This window comes from Bombus pyrosoma, linkage group LG6 (genome assembly GCF_014825855.1).
Source record: "Bombus pyrosoma isolate SC7728 linkage group LG6, ASM1482585v1, whole genome shotgun sequence".
NCBI classification, from domain to species: Eukaryota; Metazoa; Arthropoda; class Insecta; order Hymenoptera; family Apidae; genus Bombus; species Bombus pyrosoma.
In genome coordinates, this window is record NC_057775.1 from 13,279,069 (window position 1) to 13,299,965 (window position 20,897).

The 20,897-nt window shown below is 37.6% G+C and overlaps 1 protein-coding gene across 4 annotated transcripts in view; it reads left to right on the forward strand.

The window, feature by feature from the left end:
* The window catches only part of LOC122568583, a 214,563-nt gene that overhangs the window by 25,188 nt on the left and 168,478 nt on the right, over positions 1-20,897 (forward strand). The gene's annotated exons all lie outside the window — the stretch shown is intronic.

Consider the following 20,897-nt stretch of genomic DNA (forward strand, 5'->3'; position numbering starts at 1 on the left):
CACTGGTGCTGCGTGCGTCCATTTCGACATTTTTCGAATTTCTAAAGGAGTGTTGTATGTAATGTTACTAATGAATAACGGAGGATGGTCGAATGGTTTTTTGGTTCCATCGGCTGATTATAAATTGGCTGATACTCCATGCTACGCAATTTTATCTTAAAGAAGATTCGAAATAGTTTGTTTTATTTTTCTACAATATGATTTATGTGCTGAAATTAAATTTTAAATGAATAGTATACACACTCATAATTTTTCGTATTTATAAAACACCGTGAAATAAGCTTCGTATATAATCCCTTTAGAGAAGTATTAACTGTGGTTGAGAAAAGACAATTATTGCCCTGCTTTTCTGAAGAAAATCGTATACATACATAAAGGAGCAAAAGGATTCAATGTGAAATATACACGGTAGAAATATAATTAATTCTAGTTGTTTAAAGTATTATCTCGTTAGAAATTGAACCAAGAGATTAGAGATTAAATCAGTATATTTTAACATCCTTGCGATTGAATAACAAGCACAGTTCGCCGTACAATGAGCTCGATATTTCTCGTATAAAACGTTCTTCAAACACGTCTTCGAAATTCTCCCGTGGCACACCTATCGCACAAAGCGTCAAATTCTTCACGAAGCTAGCGGGTGCGGATTTTTACGAGTTCTTTTTACCTCAGTCGGTTTGTCGATTCACCAACATACACGGAAGAAGTAAAGAGCGTCTCGAACGTCGAACATTTCCGACATGGCCGCCACGGTTTGATTCTACGCGACGGGGATTACCCAGCAAACCGGGTGTACTTACACGAGATTCCTTGTCGTCTGGCGAATGAGACTCCACGTTGGAAACGACTCGACGCGACGCACCCTCGTTTACGCAATGGATTCGCGAGCACGGAATTCAGAATCGGAAAGCGATATTTATTATACGACCGAGCTGCTTTTATGACGATACTCGAACGAAATTATCGCGATACGTGCTTCCAGCTATCGTCGTGGATTTGATTCACGATTACTTCTCGACACGTAAGACCTCATTGATAGATGAAACTTTTTTTTGGATTCGATTTTATCCGGACATTGTTATGGATTTGATACGGCAGATTCGGCACAATAAAATAAAAGGAAACATTCGTATAAAAATGTGTTCGCTATATAACCTTGTTTCTGAGTTACAGATCATTTCGTAATGCTAGATATTACCTTGATCAACGATTTCTTCGCAAATGGATAAATCATGTTGATCTTACTTTCTGATTCCATTCGATTAGTTATGGGGCATTTAAAATCTTTTATCTATGAAACGTCAATCGACAACATCGTCAACGAGACGACCAAAGTCGCCGACAAATTCGTATGAGCTGTTCCAACAAATTTGACAACCTATGATGCCTTCACGCTTCTATTGAAACTGGACCTGGTCACTACGAACAATTTCTCTGAAGGCAGATAAGCAACTATTGCAACACAAAATAATTTGTTATTCGAAAACAAAGTCATAATTGGGCATATGTTTATATGAATTTTTCATCTTATTTTAGTGTACTGAATCAAGTTCTGCCGTACTTCACACGTTCTTTAAGTCACTCTGTACATAAGTGGGAGTTGCTAGAAAAAAATTCTCTTTTTTAGATTCGACATTATCCAACTGTTATTTACTTCTAGGTGGAGAACGTTGATGCTGGAAAAATAAATATATGTTTCCTTTATTCAATGTAGATTCTCAACGCGGAGAAACTCGCTTCTCGACAAAAAATATTTTGTTGAATTCTTCGTCGTAAATTCGATCCATCGATTTCTCAACGCCGGAGGATGTCGTTAGTAGGAAAAAGAAATTATTTTAGTTTCGATTTTATTCCCGTAATCGTCATGGATTTGATCCGTATTTACTTCTCGATACGGAGTACCTCGTTGGAACAAAATTTTTTTTTTATTTCGACCTTATCGTTTCCGCCTGTCGACCGCGAGTCGCTCGATCGTGCTTCCATTCGCTTTATCGAGTACACGGCTCGATAGCCGTGTGGCGTAACTCTCGTTGTCTCGACGCGTCGTCGATGTCTCTGCACGCGCAATTGAATCGAATCGCGACTCGTCTCGGCTCGCTCGAAAAAAACTGGGACACAACAACGTGAATCGCGTCCTTGTTGTGGTGGTCGCAGGATGAAATGTTAAAGAGACAGGGGATGATGGCATATAGTACTCAATTAAACTGACAATGGACAACTTTGGAAATTATACCAGCCCGATATGTCTCGCTTGTTACACTTTGACCGTGTTACCTATGCTTATGAGTTAACGTACTCTTGACCTGAATGGCGAATGTTGTTTCAAGCTTCGATCATCTATTTTGTTGCTCTATGTATACCGATGAAATGATATAGCTCTAGTAAATGAATGGCACTTGTTTAAGTTTTGTAACGAATATTAATCAGTATCAGCAATATACAAAACTTTATGATTATAACTAAAGAAGGGGAACCCAGGCAGAAATTTCTTTCACTCGTTAAATATTATAACAAGTACATATTCTAACTTTCATATTTTATATATTCTTGTACATTGTATGTATTCTGTATATTTCTACATCTCCAAATTTGTATTGATCGATCTGTGATTACACGAATTTTATGTCACAAATACGATATGATCACAGCAATTGTATTGAATATCGAAAATCTATGTTGCGAGATGTCAAACGTTGTGGAAGAATGGTTCTTACCACCTATCGATACATGAACGCAAGGGCTTAATCGATATTTAATGTAATTTACATGTATGGTCGTTGGTTCGGCTAGTCAGCGGACCCGTCTCGTTGTTTCAGTTGCAATCATTCCGTGATTTCCATTATATAATGACAATCAGGGCTGCGCAACTGTTACACAACGCTGTTGATATTGGGAAAATTGTTACTGTCGCGGTGAGTGACAGGTTTCGGGCATGGAAAATTGTTTTTTTGAAAAATATTCGATATTCCTTAGTGAAATATATATTTCCAAATAATATTGTGCCAAATTTGATATGTATTTTTTAATAATAGAAATCTTTCGATAACAACGGCCAACTGTATCATAAAAAATTATTTAAGTAAGTATTTTACTGAAAATCATGTACTGTTAAGTCGAAATTTAAAATAATATAATCCATTGTTTTGACGTGGCATGGATCGTGATACAGAACATGTTCGATAAACTTGAACAATATTGCATATCCTGTAAATTAAACAGGAATCCTCGTGACAACAGTTATGCAAAAATAGTTCCGATTTTTGCGTATAAATCTGCTACCATACAAAATATGGCAATACAAAATGAGAAAAGTATTCATGTAAATTCATAGTTTATAATCCGGATTCAATTTTCTGTACAGCATATGCAGGTTTACTTTTATCGGAGACCTGCATCCATGTTTATGACGCGTTAATCATCAATGAAAATAAAATATTCGCACGATTAAACTTCGGGGAACAGATGTGTACAGATTTTTTTTATTTAATACCAACGTCATGGGATCGATTTATTAAAAAAAAAATTGCTTCTCACGGATAAATTCAATTTATAATAATCTATAAAATATCTCTCGCGAATTCTAGTCAATATTATTCGGTTATACCAAATTTGTATGAATTTGTCGGATCAGTTTGATTTCCGAGAGACTCAATTATTGACTCATCCTTCTAAAAAAACACGACACGAATTACGTAGCAAATCCAATACGATCAAGATATATGCTAATTATTCGATCAAATCTCCCCCAAATAAGCAGACCATATATTCTTCCAATAAAATAGTAAACAATGAAACGAAAAGAAACATTCACTTTAAGTGGAAGCTACTTCACACTTCATGAGGAAAATCATTTACCGTATTCGAGAGACGATTCTTTTCTCTGCCAGTGCCTTGACCTTCGTACCGTTAAATCCAGATTTATAGGACACTATTAATTTCCATCGTGAATCCGGGCTGGCAGCCGCGTTCGCATGTTTCATGCTACGTTGGGTAATCAATTGGTCCGAGTATGATTAGCTCGTAAAGTTGTATAACGGTAGCACCTTATCGCGACGCCTCCACGCTGTCTATACGTCTGAATACGTTTAACGCTTCACCGGCGTGGAGGTCCCGGTGCAATAATTGAGCTATAGTCATGCACGGATGTAGGTATGTACATTGACGAGCGAAGGGTAAGTCGAGTGGCTAATGGAATTCATTTGTGCCTCGTTACGTGCCGTTTACCTTCGATAACTTTGTTGTCGTCGCTCCATGACCACCTATTATTCACTCGTATTTCATATTTACTTTCATGGAAAATCGATTGACAGTGTCATGATAAAAACGGAGAAAAAATTATGATAACGTTTCCACTACCTGGATATTGGAATTTCTCCGTGTGATAACATTCGCGTTTAACGAGACTATTTTGATAATGGAGATTTTTTAATATACATATTTGTAGCAAGCACGTACATATGTATGAATAAGTAAATAATATTTTGTGAAAATAAAATACCAAATGTCTAGGGGGAGGAGGAATTAGTTTGAAGAATTTATAATGGTGTCGTTCATAAATAACATTTCATAACTCCAGAATCACCAGCAGCTGCCTAAACACGGCTCAAACGTGTTCGCACGAATTTCCGTTCCATTTCTTCGAGTCTCTTTCATACACGTGCTATTCGAGCGCGGAGAACTATGCGTGGAGCAAATAACTGACGGCGTAGCGCAGGCGAGTATTGATTGAAATTGTCTGGAAGCAAAAAAAAAAAAAAAAAAAAAGAGGGGAAAAGGAAAAAAGAAGATCCACGATGTGCATCGTACTCGGGGAAATGCGTCGTCGCGAATGATTCCTCGAGAGATCCACTCGCGTAGAAAGCTTAGCGGACGCCGTGTTTTATTATTCGTGTCTTTCCGAATATTAAAATCGTTTATCGAGGCACGGCCACACTCGGTTATACGCTATACCGTACCCGGACACGTAATAATGGTTTGCCTCGCGGAACCAGCGGATGTGTCCATATTTCTTCCCTGACTGCTCTTTTCTTTCTCATCCTCGCTCGCCATCTTTCTACTCCACACTCTATATAGAATAGACCCTACTTTAGCCGGTGAAGTTCAAAATTGCGCGCCCAGAAAAAATTCTCAAATATCCGTTGGATGCATGTGTGCCGAAAAAAAAGGAAAATCTGATCAGCCAATCTTCCTATCTACTCTAACCTTCGATCAGCACGAAGCAGATTGGAGCTACAACAGGCCGAACTCTCGCACACTTGTCCGACTCCCACCCACCACGCTGATTCTGAATTCACTTTCCCGACGAGTTCCCGAACCAATTCTTGACTCTCGTCATCTCCTTTCCCTCCTTTGAAATACTTAATTAAAGTGGAAGAAGAGGCGAGCAGAAGGGCGAGAAAAGTCGAGGAGAATATACACGCGTGCGCGCACGTCTCTTAAAGTGGATGATCGACCACCGATAAATTGAGCAACGTTCCGCTACATTTATGAGAAACGAATCTATTATTCGACAAGATAATTACACCGCTTTTAGAGGGCTGTTTAAAAGGAAACATTTACTTTGCGCAACTCGCGAGCTCCGCTCCAGCTTCAAGCTATTGATTTTAAGCGCGCTATTTCTCCCTCTTTTTCGTCATCGAACGGCCGATACGATCCTATGATTATTTAATGAAACTCGAAAACGAGACGCGCGCGCCTCTTCACGATATAATTAGCCGGAATGAATTAGATTGTGTAGAGAAACGGAAGTTTGATTTTCACACGGCAATTTATAATGGATATGGAGGGCTGAGAATTATGATAGTGTACGTCAGTCCACTGATTTCTCTCTCTGCTATATAATTTTACTATACCTTTTTACTCCGCGTATTTATTCTTTCGAAACGTGCCTATATTTTAAACAATATTCCGCAATTTGTTTCCATCTATATATGAAGAGAACGTTAAAAAGATTTATCAAGTTGAGTGCTATGGTTCATAATTTATACGTACTTTTATACCAATTTGTTGACATAAAAGTCTCGAAATAAACAAAGTGTTCAACAATAAAACTCGGCTAGAATTTGTTGCGTCGTGAGCACCCATTTGAATTAAAACGATATAGACAAGCATCGAATAAATATCCAAAAATAAGCTTCGAAAGCGATACAAGCAAATTACCGTATACAGATAACTACTCTTTTCCAAATGCACATAAATTTTAGAAATAGCGCTTACTCCATGTTCTTTATACTATCCATTCCTTCCTTTAAACATAATAAACATATAACATCAATTAATAAAAAAAAAATGTATCTGAAAATTATTAGATAAATTGAACTTTAAGAATAATAAGTATTGAACATATTTTCTTACTTATACGCTTGCCAATATGAGTTGTGGAATATGCCTGATTCGACACGGTTTGACGTATTCTACTTATTACTTATTCTATTTAACACTTTGAGGGCTGTATTTTCTGCTAAGCATATAGCATGAATTCCCGCGTATTTTCGGAGTAATTGAAAAGATTCAAAGCAACCAATGTTATATCTCATATATTGAGAACGATTTCGTATTATTTAAGTATGTAATGTAAAAACACATTCATAATATTTTCTCTATAGTATCCATTGATTTTTGATTGTTTTATTTAACAGTAGTTAACATTTCTATAGGATACCGCAAGAAATATGTAAGACGCGAATTCGCGTCTCCGATTCTCAAAATGTTAAATTAAAAAAGCGTCGCTTGATATTATATCGTTTTTTTCTGACAGAGCATGTTTATTTGCACATCCCAGTAAACAAATAACTATTTAACTGTAAAATATACTCGGCCATTATCGTATAACGTAACACAAATAATTTCGACGAAGATTAAAATTGCTGTAATAAAAAAAAGAAGTCTAATTATTAATCAAACCAAAATCCTCCTACAGGTAATTAAAATTCTGCCCCAAAACGTTCTTCGATTCAATACCGATACCTCGAACTCTATTTTCAACCGTTCTCAAGGAAAATAATTCTTCGATTGTCCGATACGATTTTCCCGTAGCTAATTAAACCGCACACGGGATCTTCGATTCTCAATTACTTTCCTTAATCGGTTGGCATCGAAGTGTGGACCGGATTCGATTCTTCGCTGTGCTGTTACACGGCGTTGCAGGAATCAGGGGTTTCCACGGTGCGGCGTAGCCCGTGGCCAGACCGGTATCGATATTTATTGTATTTAATACCAGCTGCCGCGTTTACGTTAATTGCATCGCCTGCTGTGGTTACGTGCTGTGTGTGTAGGTCGATGCAACGGTCAGAGATAGTTCTCACAGTCGCAAACGAGCGAGATCTCCCATAGGTCTGCAATCACAGAACACAGACATAGAAACGAAGAGAATCTCGCCAGGTGTCTTGATCCAGGAGGCTGCAGCTCCGTTACCCGGTCGCGATAGAACAACACAGCTTGTCCGGCGTACAATTAGTAGAGCGGAAGCTACCAGTCGTCGAGGCGGAACAAGAGCTGACAGCTAAGCATCGTTCCGCTTAATATGTCTACTTAGCGGCACTATTCCATACACTGAGCGTGGGAACAAAGACGATCGATCATGGATCGGTGTTCTGACAGTGCCAGGCTAAGGAATGCGAGAAACCGAACCAAGGCGGCGAAGTTTCTCTTAGGATCGCGGATAGTATTCCACGTGAGAATGGCCAGGCTGAAAAGGCGAATCGGAAATCGATTTGCTTGGTGTACTTACGGATGAATGATGTTCTTCCCGAGGTTTCTAAACGGGCGACAATTTGGGTTCCGGAAATTGTTTGTTGTATTTAATTGAGATAGACATGGATTTTTTTGTGATGATTCAATTTCCTTATTTGGGCTCACAATCGAATAATGATCATGTTGACTAACGTATCATTACGATTAATTGAAACTCGAAAGATGACCATTCTATTAAAAAGAGAATGAAAAATCGCAAGATGAAATTAAGTAGCTTGTAGTCATTTGAAGGTACGATAAAGTTATTTGAGTTCAAATGAATTTGTCGTTCTTATACTCTCATTCGAAATATTATAAAATTTCTGTTTCTTATAACAGAAATGTTACTGTGTACTTTAACAATCTTCGATAAAAGGAAGATAAAAGAACGGTTCATACAAAAAAGGAAGAAACGGGAAAAGAAGGAAATAGATCCAATTAAACAGCAAGAAGGAAGGAGCCACTCATCGAGAACCTACCTTTATTTCAGGTATTAAAGTGAAATATAGCCCGTTGGTAGAACATTTAAAAAGAACCGAGTGACTCTTTAACCGGAACTCGGAGACGGTAAGGATCGACTCAGGCAGAATTTTTAATCGAAAAGTTCCAGCAAGGTTGTCCTCAACGGACAACTAATCGTGTTCTTCAACCTTTCATTCCTGTGTTCCGACAAAAAGCCTAGACTGCATAATTAGCAAAGGAAACGAACAGGTCTAATGAAACGGTCTAGGGGGATGATTAACTTCACGGCTAATATGTCTGTTTACGAAGTCTCTGTAAAGGCGTCTCACGGCCGATTCCACGCGCCTGTCGACGTTCGTTTGTCGTTTCTCTTCTCTTTGAGCTTGTACCATTGATTTTTCGATACGGAGATTGTGTCGCGATCAGAGAAGACTACTCGAGACAAAGGTAGATTTCATTTGTAAGGTTTAACGAAGTGATTTTTCTCGATTTGTGTTCCTGTGTCCGCAAATTGGCGAAATGGGTGCAACGTTGTGTTACACGGATCTTTGTCGGTGTTTGAATAATGCAGAATTGCAGGAATTAAGGAAGATCCAGAGTTATTAAGGCGATTTGGTTTATAATACGATTTAACACCATAATCCTAATGGACGTTAATTTTAACACGATTCAACGATACAACGTGCACACTCGACGTACATTAGCAATGTACCAATCATAGGCAATATAGAGACTAAAAGATATTCGTTTGAATATATTTATGTTCCCTTTCCAAAATCACGAGATAGTTTAAACTATACCGCGAAAATATTGTGTATTACAAAAATAAAAATTCTGAAAAGGTAATTTCAACGAATTCGCATTTCACCGGCCCAGATATTGAAAAGTATTCACACTTGAACGATTGAAGTGTATTGAGGCCACGATTTAACCACGAAATTTATAAAGAATTTTTCTATTTTTCATTGGCGGTTAGCTTGATCGTCATTCCAGCTCGAGTACCAAAAAACCCATTTCGACAAGCATCCTTGAAGCTTTCCACTAAAGAAAGCAAGTGAAAAAAGATCGGTTCACCGTGAATCGATTGAATTTTTCATCGTCGAGGGTACTTGGCGGAGGATGGCAAATAAAAAAATAACCGTGGAACGATATATACGTATATATCTACGATATATATTCGATATACATACCCGTAACCGGTCAGAGAATTGCCTATTCTTTTGTTTACATCGTATTCATGGGCACCGATCGCGGCACGCGTCATGGAATAAACGCCCCCGAGTTTTTCAATGGTGAAACGTGAGTTATTAACTTTTCAGCAAATACGAAATTGCTTTATTTGTATCGAACGTTGTATTTATCGCGATAATTTTCCACCAGAAAAACATTCCCAAGCGTCCGTTGTTGATATCAAATTGATACGCCGAGTAAATGACACGTTAAAAAAATTCTCGTATTTCGTGCCAAATTTACTTGAAAACTTTTCGAAAATAGCATTCAATTGCGGCTGAATAACGTATCGAATGTTTCTTTGTTTTAGAATTTATCTAACATATTGCAGAAAATAATTTTATCGATCTGTTTATAATTTATTAAAAAAAATCCAACGATGGCTGCTACGATCTCGTTCCATTCTTCTTCTCAAATTTGCGAGGTTTCAGGAGCGTGCGCTTCAAAAGAATCAGATGAAAGTAGTCTTCTGACGTAAGTAGTCACCAAGAGAACGGTAGGCAGGCATAATTTAAATTAAAACGATTCAACGCGTTAAATTGCCGAGATATGCAATAAGGATACGGGAAGTTCCAACGTAAATTTCCGCTGGTCCGCGAAAACAACTCTCGTAAAACGAGTATTTTATCAAGGTACTTTTAATTCCACGCGTCGAGTTATTTAACGTGCAGGTGATTAAGGGTTTTGCCCGGGTTTTATTCTTTCGTCGATACCTTCTTATGTATACAGCATTCGTGATGTCGTTTCTGTTAAGGATTTCTAATGCGCTTGTTAGAACGAGCAACTTTGGTAATGAAACTTTTATGAAATTATTTTTAACGTTCTTTTTACATTTCAGAATGTGCGATATCATTTTTATAATTTATTTACACTGATACTTGAATTTCACAAATGAATATATAAGATCAGAGCGATAGAGAATACATAGAGATAGATCTGTTGTAATCCGTCGATTACAACGCGTAGATGTGTTTGTATAATGCGTTTTTTCCCTCCTCGATCATTTACCAACTCTCCACGCAAACTAATTACGAGAAGAAGGTTGTATGGTGATAACGTGAACACCGTGTATACAGATTATGTACAATACCAATTACGGGCTTTACGTAATGCTAATGTACTACGTATGGTGTAGGCTAATTACTAGCATCAATCCTACATGTAGCGCCGGAACCCTTGTCATGATCATCAATAGATCATTAAATTGATGACGTTGTACCTGTGTAAATATGTATTGTTTTTACAGAACAGAAATATATAAAGAGTTCCGAACAGAAGATTTTTGTGATGGTAACGATATAATATTAAAATATAAATTAATTAAAAAATAAAGAAATATTCTTTAATTCCCCTAAAATTGTATATTTTTCTATCAACTTTTCTATTTCAATTCTGAAAAAACTTCGGTGGTAACAAGTTGCAATACTTTAAATTCAATTCTTAGGAAAACCACATTATATTATCATTAAACCACGATATATTATTATATTGAATAATCTAATATATATATAGAATATTTTAATACACTTATAATATAAACTATTTTTACACCAAAGTATATGAAGTTAGATATATTTATAGCTAAATTAAAATATATCTACCTTTATTTCAAATTAAAGACATAAAAATTATTATGTCTAAAGACTTCCATGTTACTGTGGTTAACTGTTAAATGTGGTGGCGTTGCAGAGTGTTAAGTCACGGATCGTTTAACGGCATTTCGTGTTATTCAGCCGCCGCGGACTTATTACGCGCGAACCTCCGGCCGAAATACGTCAGACCCTTATGAAATAACGTTGTTCAGCCCGTCCCCCGGACGACTGTTTGTGTCGTCTCGGGGCGCACATTAAACATTTACCGCGCGAAATATGTGTCAGGTTTTCACACGAGTTATTTTCCGTTTTGAGCCACTTCCGTGTTACGCCACCTTAGCCCCGCAGTCGCTGTTTCTTTCCTCTTCGTTCGTTCTTGTCGCTTCTTTGAATGCTTATCCGCACGGTTTCAACGTCGAGCGTCGCCCTTTTGGATAAGTGACTCGAACATGCGGCGTTGAGCTTGATAAATTTAAGATTTACTGCGTGGACCGCGAGAAAAATCGCCCCAACAATCCGACCAACGCTTATACAGACGATCTCCAGGCTTTTATGAGATTGTCTCTTCCTTAGCATCCCTTCACTCAATGAAGTTGTAGGTTAGAGGAATCGATGTAGCACAGCGTTAATTCATCGAGATATTCATCGTGGATTTAGGAAGAAATATTTATAAAATATTGAATGAAACTTTTCATGAAATTCTATTTGAATTATGAAGTGTTTCAAGTTAGGGTCCTTGTTGAAATTTTGCTATAATCAACTTCTCCCTTAGTGCGATTATAATTCTCAAATTTTTTATTGAATTTTCTTTGAATTATAAAAATATATACCGTATGAAATTTGAATTTTTCTTAAAATTGTATCACCTATCTATTTCTCCCTTATCAAGTGTAAAACTGTTGTTTTATGACGCGTCCACAATAATATGAGTTTTTGACCACTACAAGAGGTTTTACACGAGTACCCTAAAGTTGAAAAAGAGAGATGGATTGTTATAATATATTCAAACTTTTTAATTTTATTAATGATCTGTGAAGTCTATTCCGTTTTGCGTTTTTTTTTTTTTAGGGAGAAATACGGAAGATGCATAAGTTAGATTTCATCCATACACCAATAGCAGAGTATATTATATGTGCACATGTTAAAGGACTTATATGGATTGTAGCGAATGGAAAGAGCGAATGGAAACCGGTGGAAAATATTAAAGTACACGAGCAAATATATATGCTAACGAATCAGGTATAAGTTAACTACGGAGTAACTACGCAAACGCAACTGCTACTCGAAGTTCCCTCCTTTTTCTTTTTTCTTTTCTCTTTCTTTTTTGACTTGCATTACGCATAACCGTAAATTGCAATTTTCTGAGACTTTCTGTCATGTAGCCGTGTTCTAAATTGACTTTTTTACGAAATGTATGCCCTCGTTTACTCTCCAGAGGGATATTCACACATGTATATTCATATGAATCGAATTAGTTAACTTCTGAAGGTAAACGTATCATATATTGGACTTAGAGTATAGTTAATAAAAGCAATATTTGACTACCAATATTATATCAGAATTTTGTTCGTGTACAGTGAACTGTTCAAAGAATTTTCAGTCAATGAAATCCTATTTACTGCTTCGAATAATAAGCAATCTTTTATCTCCGTATCGTGTAGACCGTTTAATTAGTAGACTGCGAATATTTATAAAATCCTATATTTTTATAAGCATAACTAGGTAGAGATTCGCTTTGCCAAATATATGTTATAATCAATAGCTTACTTTCGATATTTTGTATATTATTGTAAATTATGTATATTCTATGTATTTTAATATTTCGAAATTTCTCATAAATGCATAAATAGCCTATTAATTGCTATAACTTTAAGAAATAACTAAAATAATAGAGGTCTCTAAGTATATCCTTTATCTATAACAGTATAGGAGAATTCAAAGTGACAAAAATGAATACAACGAAATAGAATCCGTAATCGTCTCAAGAATTTTACAGCCGTGTATTTCCAGTTAAAATATTTGAATTTCACCGGTTGGCACAGTTGGAGATTTTGAAGTCCACATTGTTGTACGCTTGAATTTCCGGAGTTTTGAGGTGTGACGGGTCGCATACAGGCGAGAAGGCAGGCTAAAATATCCTCGCGCTGCTGTCATAGGCTTGCTTAGGCGTGCCTGTGTTATTTCTAATTCACGAATTCGCTCAGGAGCTTGCAGTTCAGGCATGCAACCCGATGCGACACCGTGCACTCTCTTCCGAAATAGAATTTCACCTATTTTGCTAGTCGCGGAAACATTTAGGATGCCTGAAATTCCATTGGGCTCGGCGTTTTTAAGTCGACATTCATATCGAAAGAACTAACGATACTACCGGTTTAAAATCGAGAAAGAATTTATCAGTGGTCGTGTTAAATGATATTAGAATTACTTTGAGTTCTGAGAGTGATTCTTTCCTTTTCTATTAATCGTTTAACATCCTTGCTGAATACGACATGGATCTAAATCGGCATGTACTTTTAAATTACAACACTTCTCTGATTCTTATGATCTGACTCGCTGTTTGAAAAAAATTAACTCTGCAGACGACACGGTTTTAAAAGTTACTTGTTAGGTCGCGATGTATCTAAGAATTAATTTTTATAACCTTTGATCTGATAACAATTTACCAGAAGCAAAATTCGAAGAATTCGTAGCTTTATAAATCGGTTTACGAATTGCTACGCAGGCGCTACATTTATACATACACGGTAGCTTCTATTTACCTATGCCTGACGCTAGAAAATAAACGAACGTACGAAATCGACTTTGAGCCGTAGAATTGAAATTTACTCTCGTCAGAGGAGCATGTCAAAGGGGTTTTAATGTTGATCGAGCCAGACGAGCGCGGAATATTTGCGAATCCAGATTCGCGTATGCGTTATCGCTTTTTCTACGGTCTGTGATTGAACCCGCCAATAAATAAGGGAGGCTCCGTTGAAACGTTCATTGAAAATCAGCCAGGTTCAATTTCACGACTCGGCCTACCATATGTGCACGCTGCGCCTACAAACCGACAATATTAACTCCATTCGTTAAAATGTCACGACATTTTCCTTACTCGGAAGAACAATGATTTATTGTATTCAAGTTGAAATGTTACCTTATTGTGATATTATATTAGGCTGTGTCAAGAAAATGTCAATTTTTCGTTAAAGGTTGTAAATATAGTACTGGACAAAAATCTTAATAGTAGACCGCCTGGTTGCACCAGTAAATAGAAGGAAACGCATGACGCTGCTTTAATCTATCGTTCTTTGGAGGAGAAATTTAGGATTCGTGGAATCTAGGAATTACTGAGTGTCTAAGAAAATATTGATTCTGTTGGAGAATTTTACGTCAATATCGTGTATCAACTTCAATTACTTCAACATTCTCTAAAATTTCTATTCCCCACTCGTTCTCGAATGTCTGGAAACGTTTTACTCGTAGGACCGAGAACGAGTGAAATTTTCGGTCAAGCTCTTGGAAACTGGTTTCCAGACATGGATGGAACCGCCTCCACGCCGGTTCTTCAGGGTTCGAGTTTCGTTCGCACGCAGCGCGCGCTATAGAGGGCAATCGATCCGGTGCTCGAGGCTCCACCGCCTCGTCTTTCTCCTATCTTCGCCGATGCAGTGCTCAATGCAATTTACGTCTCTGCACTTTGCGTGGACGGATATTTTAGCGAAGTTCTTCTCTCCGACCAGAGGCCGTCCCGGCTATACTATAGGCAGTCCGCCTACTCGCCGCGTACATATAAAACTTTCAAATGGGGTGGAACCCGTCGACCGGATGCTTCATGCAGATATCTATATATTTATCCAGTCGACCTCGCATAGCTCACTATACCGTGACTGCTGCTAGCGAATCATCGCGCTTTATATACTTTATACGAGTTCGATGATAAAAATGGTCAGCTTTTTCTTAAAACGCGTTGGCGTTGTTGCTCATTGCCGATGTTTTCATTGGCCTAGACATGTTGATCAACTTTAGGGATAAATGGTTCCGTCGTTTGTAGGAGAACGGTATTTTTAGAGAGCGAGAGAAGACTATGGGATGTTTGGTTATTACGGTGCTTAAATTTCATTTGCTTTTACTTGGTATAAATAGGATTGAAATATCCGGTCTAGTTTTCGAGACCAACCTCCTCCGAATGTTTATTGCTTTTGCGATGATTTGATATTAAGAACGATATTTTAGCTTTTTCTACTGAACACGACTTCGACGTTGCCGGGTAAACACGCTATATTTCTACCGAAATTGTGTAAGAACTTAAACTGCTTCCGAATACATAAAAATGAGTTGCCTTGGTTGGTTAGTCACGACAACTGGGCAGATACTTCAGACTACGCTACACTTTACAGGAGAATTTGGAAAATAATTATTATTCGACAACTAAAATTCTAAATTAAATGCATAGAAGTTCTAAGCTAGATTCCATTAAAAAAAAAAAAAAAAAACACTTCTTCCAATAAAAAATGGTTCGAATTATAGCTAGAAATAACTTCAACAAGATAAACAGACAACGCAAACAGAACTTTCTCCGTATTTACTTCGTCATCGATAGTCAGCATTGTCATCGAATTCTCGATAATCACATGACACGTACTGCACGCGATAAATTCGAAGGCAGTTTATAAATGTCCATATAACCACATAGTGAACGTTGTGAAAGAAACTACTATATAACATCGTTCGTCAGAACTTTCATATCTATACATATATTCGCGCGACTAGTACACAAGCAACGATTCGTCGCGAGTATTTTCGCAAATTATCGTGCTCAGTGACGTCGAACGAGGGACGACAAATAGGAGAAATACAGGAGAAGACGGGGCCAGGCAAGTTTGCCAATTTCGCGGTGCGATTGAGCCGACGGATGTGCTCGGCAAGACGTGAGTAAGCCGCTTTATTACCAGCCGAGCGAAAGTTAAGTCCGCTTTTCAAACCCCTCGAATCTTTCTTGAAGTATCGATTAACTTCTCGACTGCGAAGCTTAAAGCGCCTTGCCTTAAACACAACCAACACGCGGGCCAAGCGCACGCCGGAATTTTCAAGAATTCCAGTGGGAAGAGGCGGTAGGAATTAGAGAGCTATACGAAGAGAACGCTTCAACCTCCCGAAGACCTTTAATTTATTTAACTTCACCCTGTAGAAGTGCCCGTTTGCTAACTTCGCTAGATAACGCCTTGACAAAGTGGCGTAGATTTGGACTTTCGAGAATGTTCTCGCCGCTTTCGGGAAGTTTTATTTCCGTTGATGAATTGGATTCTTCGGTACTGAGATTTCTATTCGGATGTGAGAATTATAGTCCTAATGTTCGCGGTGTTTTACTCGAACACGACTGCGTTATTTATGTTTATGCTTGTTCTGGAGATATTTTGAGTTTAGGAATGACAAAGGTAAGTGGTCTTTCTATATTCTTTATATGGTAAGTATCTTCCAACTTAAGTGGCTGATTTTAAAGTACTGTTCAAACTCATCAAAATATTGTACATAAGGGCGTTATAAAGGAAATTCTTCGTTCGACAACATCAAACGGGAATTAGCAGCGATATTAATTTTATATTAACGTCATTTATTTGAACCTATCAATGACGAAAATTTAATTAATTAGTCTATTTACTAGGATTATGTCAGTCATTCGTAACTTACCCGAGACGTGTGAACGTATCGCATTATCCTAATCCGACCATTGTGATACAACGCCGTTAGTATAAATCTTTCCAAGGTCATGCCGAACAGAACAGATTGAGAGAATTTATGCGAAAACGTAGGCGAAAATAAAAAAACTACTCAGCGGGAAGATACAAATAGCGTTCGAGATGTATGGTTCGGAAATGGAGGAGCGGTTGATGGATCGATGGGCTCGTGTGGGACGTAATAATTTACCGAAGAGCCAGAAGATAGAAAGGAGCGCGACAACGACGCGCAAGAGAGGTGAGGCGTCAATGACGTGCCGGAATCCAGAGTATTCGTTGAACGACCACCGACGCCAGCCGATGAAAGGAGGAACTTCGATCGTTTATCACACGGGTTTTGAGGCCAAAGTTTTGCTCAAGTTAAACTGTTTGGACGAGCACGAGGCATGTGGATTATGGATCCAAATCGTCGATTGTTATCGTCCCAACCGAACTTCTCGTGCTTTAATCCCGGCGTCTTTGAGAAACCAAGCTTCGTGACCATGCGATTTCCCTGTAACATTCGAATGCCGCACCCCATTTAGCTTTTAATAAGCAAACCTTTAAATTAAGCGACGTTAGGCTTTTCTACGTCCTTACGAACACCAATTTTTCCTTTATTACTGTACTTGTCGTTTTCTCGTGCCCTTTCCCGCTTATCCTTCCGAACATCTTGGCCTTTTGAAACACCACTTCACCACACCGCTTTCTTCGCTTCCTATTGGCTCAATCGAAATGTTCAATCGTGTTTTATTTCAGACGTTCGTTCTTCTTATTCGAGCTCTGTCCTTTGCCTTTTGATTGCGACGCTCTGATTGAAGCTGCGAATACGAATATAAGGTTGATTGTGAGCGTTGTACGATCGATTTTCAGATTCTCCAAGTGGATTCGTTATTTATTTTATATCCATGCTGAGGGCAGAGGAAGCAAATTAATAAACGTAGAATTGCTAAAGGCTGTAGAATGGAGTTGACAGGTTTATAGAATAATCTAGAGAGCACGAGATGAATCGCATTCGTGTCAATAAATCATATTCTTCAACAGGTGTATGTCACGTAATACAGTATTACTATGGTGCAGAATCCTTTAAGTTTCGGAGCTTACAATTGGAGCCAAGATTTTGATGAATAATTCTCCTCTTTCCCTGGAATTTCGTAATCCTATCATATCGTTTCATAATATCTCCACTATGATAGTTCCATCGTAGTTGACAATGAAATTATAATTTATTTTTAGAAGCTTACAACTCGCCGTTGCATCACTCGACGCATATATTTCCTCGGCGTTGAACCAATTTTCATTAAATTAACATAGCTTAGTCCGTTTCGTCCTTAAATCTTTCTGTCTACATTTGCATCTTTCTTTGCATTGTACTGTTTTCCAAAAACACAGTCGACAAATATTCTTGCAGCATGGAAACGCAGCTCCTCTCAAAGAAAAGAATTCTGGCTGCAGTAGGTCGGGTCAGTTAATCAAATCACGGAAGAGGCGTGACACCGGCTTTGAATATTCAGCTGACCGATATCGCGTTATAAAAACCAACGGTATATATGTTCGTTTAATCAGTTAATGACTTTCTCCACGCAGGAGGAACGCGGGTGGATCAACGTCGACCTTCGTAGCCCCGTTCCTGCTCGCGCGTCCCCTTCTAGATGGCCGGAAGTGTCGACTTGCGACCGAGGAACGCCTCTAGAACCGGCTCGCTCCGCTACTTCAGTTAATTCTGTTACGTATATTTGATCATGCCAAGTAATTGTTAAATCTGCTTGCGTGTCATCGATATTTTTTCATAATGCACTTTAGCATAATATGCATTCTCAACGCATTTTCGTTAAAGGCTCTCACGGGTGAAATTTCCACATGCAAATTTTCTGTCAATATTGTCTTTTAAGAATACAATGACAACGCAAACGATAATTTTACATTTTTCATTTAGTATCGAATAATAATAAAACATTTAATTCTCTGCTTTGAATATTCGTTAGTTCGTGATCCTTTTGGATATTTCTTTTTTGTATACAGAATGTTGGAATTGAAATAGTTCCACCGTATGTCTCTAACACTATTTTTCTAGCCACAAGTAAAGTGCGCTCGTATAAACTGACGGAGGTATGTTCGTTGGGAAATGGTATCGTTTACACTAGAACTTGATTTAACCACCCGGAAATTGCGACTGATTTGACAAATACACATAAAGTCTGATCTTAAATATTTTTAAGTTCATACTTTATATTTAAATTCGTAATTCTGTAGTTTATACGTACTGTAAATATATCAATGTATATTGTATTAATTTTAAATTATTTATTATTGCTATTTATTATTATTTTATGTTATTAATTGCGGTTATTATTTTAAAAAATAAGCACCGTAGCATAAATTTTAAGTTATCGTATCTCTCAGATATGACTTAATGCGACTTCTGAAGCAATTTTCACGATCGCGACCTCCGCAGGCTTAATGAAATATCATACGTGCATCGAGTTAGATTCTAACAATAATTCATATGTTAGAAATAGCCCTTTCTAGGAATTAAACAGAGACTGTTATTGCAGATTGTTAACACGAATGTACAGTTATTAAAATTTCAAATATTATGTACAATCAATATACACTGCATGCGTATAACACGCATAGTACGAATTTTTACAAATTTATGGAGATATTAGGAATACTAAAGCGTTCTCTTCGTAATATTCTCATTTCCGTGAAAATTGAAACAGAAAAATGAGAAATTTAAGAAACTAATGATTGAATAACGAAAATAGAAAATTTCAGCCAACGTTTATGGTAAAAGTCTGTCAATAACGGTAATACTTTTCAGCTTGTACAATTAACGGTCTATGCGTGCGCAATTCATAATAGAAAAGAACAGTTTTGAAAAATTAGCGGCCACGTGTATTTAACTTCAATTACATAGCATTAACTACAGCTACAACGCAAAAAGTACACGTCTCATTTGATTATCAAAGTTAAGCTGCTTTAACAACGGTTAGAGTTAAAATGGCTAGCTATCTAGAAACTACACTGGGCTATTAGTTGTCCAGTAACCGTAATAGCATTATTATCACAATGAAGGAAATAAACCAGCTGTAATTATAATAAATTATCGTATAATTCACGTAGTATTTATAACTACATAGATCCTGTCGATAATTTCTGTAATGAACTAAATAGAATATTTTCTATTCGCGTATTACATTCGACTCGATTTGTGCTGTAGGAGATTATAGTAAAATTAACCTGTAATTGAAATGAAACACAACATTAGGAGCTCGAATTACGAAGCCGTTTGAACATGAAACGTATGCTTTAGGAACGTATCCATTGAAGGCAGCTGAAATGTGATTCGTGCGCGTGAATGGGTGCAAACTGTACAGTAGTTTCGTTTGACGAGGCATTGATCTTGCGAGATGAGATAGACAAGAAAGTTCAAAATATCGAGAGAAATGTAAATACGATTTATTGGTCATGTGGTTCATTGATCAAACATTGGAAAGTTACAAATTGCTTTCGTATACCCCTTTTTGAAATCCATAGGATAATTTAATTTCTATTCTGGACAGTTAGTATAGTTATAACCCCGAGTACGTATGATAAATTGTGACAGAACATACAGTGAATATGATTTATTTGTCAGCAGAAAACGGCACACTTAAACACGAATATCGCAGTCGCCGAAGCACGAACTATGGAAATTAATTGATACATAAAACGAACAGTTTGCAATTCTTTGGTAAAGCCGAACCAAATTAAGTCCATTTATTAATTCATTCAACCCTATAGGAAGTAATCGCAGTAAAGAACCGGCACCTCGGTCGATAATTAAATCGTTCGATTTAACCGAACGTTTCATTTGTATCCGTAAACTCCAATCTCCAGCAACCCTCGAATCAATCGGTTCTTTCTCTCCTCTCGCTCCTCGAAGATCGTTTATAGCAAGTACACGAAGAAGTTTCTCGTCGGCAGACGAGCAATTTACCCTACCACTGCGAAAAAGAAGCCAAAATTACGTACGAAGTACGTCGAACAGCCCAGTGATATCCAATCTTTCATAAGGAAGACCTGAACGATATCGTAAGTTATACTCAGTTAAGGGTTTCATCGGGAAGCACCGCATCGCCATGGAAAATACATCGTGTCGGTCGAAATAGCGCGCCGATCGTCTCGATCTTAATTACGTAAC